Genomic DNA, 6,679 nt, shown 5'->3' on the forward strand with positions numbered 1-6,679 from the left:
GAGTCCCGACTACGATGAGGTTCCGTCCCTACTTCTTCTTTGGTAAAATGGTGGGTCGTGGTAACCAGCGTAAGGGCATTACCGCCGCCTACTGCGTTGGAGTGCGAACCAGAGTTATCTTAAAAACTGACGTCTGCTTGAGCGTGAGAGACTGTGAGAGGCTTAAAATGGTGTAAATACGAAAAAACAATGTATACAAGTGTTGTTTTTTGTTTCAACTTTGTACTCCCAGATTTGGACGTCTTCCAGCCTCTTTCATCATAAGAGGAGTAGTCATTAGTTGGAATGCTTCAGCAGTCCAACTATTGTTCTTCACTTCTTTAATTAGTTGGAATGCTTCAGCAGTCCAACTATTGTTCTTCAAATCTTTAAGAAACTTCTTCTTCTTCTATTTCTTCCGTACATATTTTGGACCCTTTCTCCTCCTTCATATATTAAGCTACAGAAACTGTTCAAATATTAAAATATTCAGCTCCTTCAGCTCATGATTGCTATCACTTTTCATATTTCTAACTCTTCAACTGTTCATATTATAAATATGTTATGTTTATTAATTTGAATGGGATCACAATGGAGAAAGTATTCAACTTTAAAAGTGAAGGGTTATTTGGGAGTTTTTCCTGATCCGATGTGAGGTTTTGGGACAGGGATGTCTATGTGTACAGATTGTAAAGCACTCCGAGACAAATGTGTAATTTGTGAAATTGGGCTAAACAAATTAACTGAATTGAATTGAAAAGCTTCTAAGATCTTCATACTTTCAGCGAATTCAATCATTTATTTTTTAAATGTTGACATAACCTTCAACTTTTACTGTATATTTTTAGATATTTTTTATCTTTCCACATTATCAAATGATTAATATTTTTATGGAATAAATAATGAATGGGTTCCTATGGAGCAAAGCTTCAAATCAGCTTAAACTGTTTCAACTTTAAAAGATTACAATGTTGGCATATGTTTAGCTACAGACACCATTTTACCTTTAAAATGTTGAGAAAATCGTTAGCTATAACTTTATAGTTCGGTGTTTTTTTATAGCGCTTATATGTATTTAATTGTCCCCGTTTTAGTTGTATGTGTTTTTCGGCTCCTCTTTGAATGTTCAATGTGTGTGTGTGGGGAAGTCTAGAGCTGTGTCGTCATCACTGGAGGGAAAGGCTGCATCAGAATCTTGAAAAAAAAGATTTGTATTTCGTCACTACGGCCGAAATTCTCACTCTTTAGGCATTATTTTCTGGTAAAGTAGTAAGGGATCTTGTGCTTGTCGTAGACATGTGACTCTGGAATCCAACAGTTTCCCAGATTTTTCTAGAGGAGCCTTAATGAGGGAGCAAATCCACATTTTGCCCCATAGAGCACCATTACATCTTTCCCTCCAAAAAGATTTCTCACAGACAATCATACCTGATTTCTAAATTGCTGCTAGAGACACATATCTTACCCGACAGTCCCACCATTCACACTATCTGTTCATCAAGTCATCCTTCCTCTCAAAAAATATTGCCGAAAGAAATGGAGCTATGGTTATCTGACTTTGTGAGATAGTTTAATAGGAGTTCCCTAGCTTTAACTCCATGTTAATCCTGGCCACTTTCTTCCCTTTGAAGTGATCACTATGGCAACCTTTGATGTTTGCAGCAGACAGGTGTTCTCATTAGTGCAGTTTGAAAGAACCAAAGACACATCCACACACGCACACACACAGCGTCTTACTTACATATACACATTACACATAGACGGCACCTCTTGGTGGATATTAAGAGAAGTGGATGTCATGCTAGCATGACGTTAGCTCGTCTTAGACGAAATGGCTGACTGTGTCTGTGTTCTATCTCATGGATTTTAGATCATCATGCATATGTCAACAAACAAATGCATATTATACCTTAAATGTGATTTTCTCTGTAGACCTCCACTGCCTGACCCACACAATGAAATGCAACGTTCCAGAGCAACAACCGGTTGATAGAAGAATAACATTTTGGTCAACGTTTCCAGACAGACTGGTCAGAGATCTAGCATCATGGACGACAGTGTCAAGGTGAAGACAGAAGAGGGAACAAAACAGCTGCTTTTGTTGACCTGGGGGTATCAATTCAGTTTATTTGTATAGCCCAATTTCACAAATTACAAATTTGTCTCAGAGTGCTTTACAATCTGTACACATAGACATCCCTGCCCCAAAACCTCACATCGGACCAGGAAAAACTCCCAAATAACCCTTCAGGGGAAAAAAAAAAGGGAAGAAACCTTGAGGAGAGCAACAGAGGAGGATCCCTCTCCAGGATGGACAGATGCAATAGATGTAATGTGTACAGAAGGACAGATCATCTTATCATGGATCAGATGACAGTAACTAATAGTTACTGTAAACGTTGAGTCTGTGGGCGGAGTTCAGGGCTCAAGGATCCTGCAACATTTATTTAAACGACTCAGTTCCAGACATTACAGATGGAAATAAAAAGAGCCGTGAAATAAAAGAAATACAATTCTGCTGGGAAAAAAAGGTGAAATAATAAATAAAATCCTGTGAAATATGTCCTTTTATTATTATTTAGTATTTATTTATTTATTGAACTATATTGACTTATTATTGAACTATATTTACTTATTTCAACATTTCAACATTTATTTATATGCATTTTATTAGTTTAGTGATTTATTTTAGAGGCATATGTATTTATTTATTTGTGTATGTATTTATATATAAAATATGGAATTAAATGACATTCCATACAAACACAGCTACATACGCAGAGAGGAATCTTGATGGTATTTTGAATACCATCAGGTATACAGAAAGGACAAACCATAGTGGGTGTGTCCTGTATGGGCTGCTGTCATACAAATAGGGGGAAAGAAGCACTTCCACCCATATCCTTTGACTCACAGGGTTCTGTCGACTCACTTAGGAAACAGGTCTGGAGAGAGCCTGACAAACCTCCAGGGGAAGCGGATTTGTCGGTCTACTGCCCATCTCAGAACAACATGTCACGGACTAAACTAGGTAAATACATATCCAGTGTCATTCATATCTCTGTTAATAACTGAACTCTGCATTCTTCTGTAAACTGTGCTTAACTATTATTAGTGTACCTCTTGGGATAATACTTTGAGTGCTTTTATTTTTTACATGTATAGACAGTATGAAAGTGTAAAATTACTTTTTCACACTGCCAACTAATAGTAACTAACTACCAAGAACTTCCTTCAATACTTATGGACACACAATGATTTTTATGCGTAACTTGAATACTTTCCCGATCCTTGAAAGGTACCAAGTCCCTTAACCCAGTGCAGCAGTCCCTGCTTTGTTTTGGAGTGTGAACTGATAGGAATCGTGGCAGCATGGTGTCTCTGCTGGCTAAACCTGACTAACCAGAATATGCAGTCGTGTCATGCATTACTCATGGTGACTTTACCATCTCACACATCTCATTAGAATGCTATTGAAATGGTTAACTGGCAGATTTGAATAAAGAAATAGGAATTTTGTGATTCAAATGAAACCTTTATCCAGTCATTGAAAAGTTTAACATTTCATAAATAATCATGCAGTCCTGAAGGGCAACTGTTAAAAAGGAAATGTCCTTCACATTACTAAGAATAATTGTAAAATAGGAAAAAACATTAAATACTAATAATAAATAATACCCCCTGCTACAAGTTATTAAAATAGCCATCGACCGTGGTAAAAGGAACCAAATAACCAAAGCTCTATCTAACTATTAACACGTCACACAAAATAACTTCCCCAATGCTGAATAGTAATAGTTTTGCTCTTGTCATATTTCAGGAGCTAGGAGCCCTTTAATGGAGGCAGCTGTGGGGTTTGCACTAGGAGCAGTGGGAGGCTGCATACTGGGAGCCACAGAGGACCCAGTGGACAAGACCCTATTACTGATGACTGCAGCCGGTCCACTGAAACCAGTGGTGGATGAAGTCAGGACAGTGGGCGCTCTGGGGCTGGGGACCCTTATTGGAGCCACAGCCCTGACCACGGCCATGACTTCAGTTGTAGTTGGCGTGATTCTGGCAGCATCGGTTGCTTCAGTGCATGTTAGTACCTCCCACACGGACTCTGTTAGATTCTGGGCATTAGCAGGACTTGCCGGGGCCTTCGGGATCACTCTCAGCGGAGCCACGCTCGGGGTCTCCATCGAATGGATTGTGAAGAATTATGGGATGGTGGGCCTTCTTTTGGCGCTGAGCATGTTCACCATGCTCAAACTGCCCCTGCACTTTGCATTTAAGCTCCTGTGGAAGCAGGGAGAGGCCTGTTGCACTCTAGGATCTAAAGACTGGGACAGTCAGAGGAAACACACAGAGATCACCGAGTTGCAGCACAGACAGAGAAAGGCTCTGCAGATGGAGCAGAGGATCCTGACACTGGAGAAGGGCGGCAGCGACAGTGGGATGGAGAACACGACCACATGGGCCACCGAGCAAAGGCAGAGGGAGGAGATAGAGAGCAGGAAAATGCAGAATGAAGAGGCAGCGATGGCGCAAAGGACGATGCAAGACTGGATCAACACAGTGGTGGTCAAATATGTGGACTTTCTGGCTTTCTCAGGGATACCAATGACAGTGGTTGCCATAGTAACATCAGGGTTTGGGGTATTTGGTTACGGAGGCCATCAGGCTGTATTGATAGCTCTTCTTGTCTTGGTTGCAGTGATAGCCTATTGGCTCCTGCAATCCTCAGACTTTAAGTTCTGGATGTTGATAGGATGCATGGGAATGCTGGCAACTTTTGTCATCGCCATGCTAACCCTACACGCGGGTCAGGTGGTCGTAACAACCGCCATGAAGATGCGTGCAGCAGGGCAGAGCCAGTCCAGAGAAAACATCAGTGCTCGAATGTACCACCAATCATCTCTTGAAGCTTTGAAAGCAACTTTCTTTGCGGCAAAATTATGCGAGTTGGGTTTGGGAGCTGCAGTGGGGGGTCCGCTGGTGAGGCGAGCAGCTGGAGAAGTGAAAGTCATAGTGGGGGCAGCTTTGGTTGCGGGGGGTTTACTGGCCGGGGTGGAGTTTTTAGCCCCAATGCTAGGAGGCGGGGGGAAAGCGGGGGCGTTGCTGGGGGTGGTGGGGGCAGCAGGGGTGTCTGTGGGTGCAGCGGCAGCTATGGCTGGAAGGTGGTCCTCATGGCCAGGGACTTTGGGAACAGTAGCAGGGTTGGTTATTGGAGCATTAGTGATGGGGAAATGGCATATTGTCAACATCGGCCTGCAAGTGCCTGTGGCCTATGTCTTTGCTATGACCAATTCATTTTAACACAGCACATGTTAAGATCCTATCGATCTACTGTGAAAAATGTTGTCAATGCAGTTTGAGTTGCCAGTGTGTCATTTGCACTAGATGCCTGTGTGATAAAGAGCTATTGTTGTCTCTAAAACAATCCGTGAGCCACATCGTTGTACATGTTTCCTTCACTCATTAATGTGGACTCAATCTCACATACCTGCTTCACAATTTCTCACAAAAGCACCAAATGTGGATTAAACTGAAAATAATGACCAATAAACCGTTTCTTCCTTTTTGGGTAACATTACCAATCACAGTGACCAGCTGTTCACGATGTTTCGTTTTTTAAATAATGAAACGTTTAAAGATTTACATCTGTAGGGCAACCAATAAACTTGAGGCTGAGAGCCATCAAAGTTGCAAAGCATTGAGAGAACCATTAACACTATAGGGTTTGAGATACGTTGAAAATGACAAAAATAAAGAATAAAGCTGAAGTTTAGTTTTGACCTGATTCTTATTTTGCTCGATTTTCTTCTATGTACCAATATTTTTTGTCAAAATCTTGTAAAATCCTTCACTCAAGTATATTAAATATATTTCTTGCTAGATGTGATTCTAAAACCAAACAAAAGTGATCAAATAAAAATCCAGTGTTTTAGCCCATACTGAGAGGACTACCTATTGTAGGATGACACAGGTCTGAAGATCGGGCCTCTCTGTGTTTAAATGTTTCTGTTGAAAAACTGCCATTTGAGTTCACAGTCTCTCTCAAACCTTCAGGGAACATGGATGATAATTCTTTGAAATTAGTGGAAGTTTATGACTTAAGAAAGATATCTTTACAAAACATCATCCAAAGTCCTAAATAAACTCTAAAACTCTGCCCACCCTTTCTTGGTAGCATGATTATACCACCCCTGTTGTACAGAACCTCCACTAGCCCCCTGTCCCACAATGGATCCAGTTCAAAGTCATTCTCACTCACAACACCCTTTATAACCAGGGCCCCTCCTCCTTAACCAGAGCCCCTCCATAACCAGAGCCCCTCTGCAAGTTGATGAGAGAGAAAATGAATAACTGAATAATTTGCCACTGAACTATTTCTCTTTACATGTTCCCAATGCAACTATTTCTCAGTTTTCTAAAAGTTGATACATTTCCATTCATTTAAGGCATAGCCGTTATGGTCACTCTGTGTAATTTTCTGATATGATTAGTCCCTTAACAACCACTGATAATAATGCAACACCATCATCATACTCACCGTAAAAACATGAGTAAAAATAATGTCTAAAAAAAATACTAAATACCTTCAAATACCTTATATGTACTTAAAACAATCTGCAACACCAAAAGACCACACATCTGCCTCTTTAACCTGTTTCCTGTTTTATCATGTGACAGAGCAGCCAATCACGTGATCTCA

This window comes from Pseudoliparis swirei, chromosome 16, assembly GCF_029220125.1.
Source record: "Pseudoliparis swirei isolate HS2019 ecotype Mariana Trench chromosome 16, NWPU_hadal_v1, whole genome shotgun sequence".
NCBI lineage: Eukaryota > Metazoa > Chordata > Actinopteri > Perciformes > Liparidae > Pseudoliparis > Pseudoliparis swirei.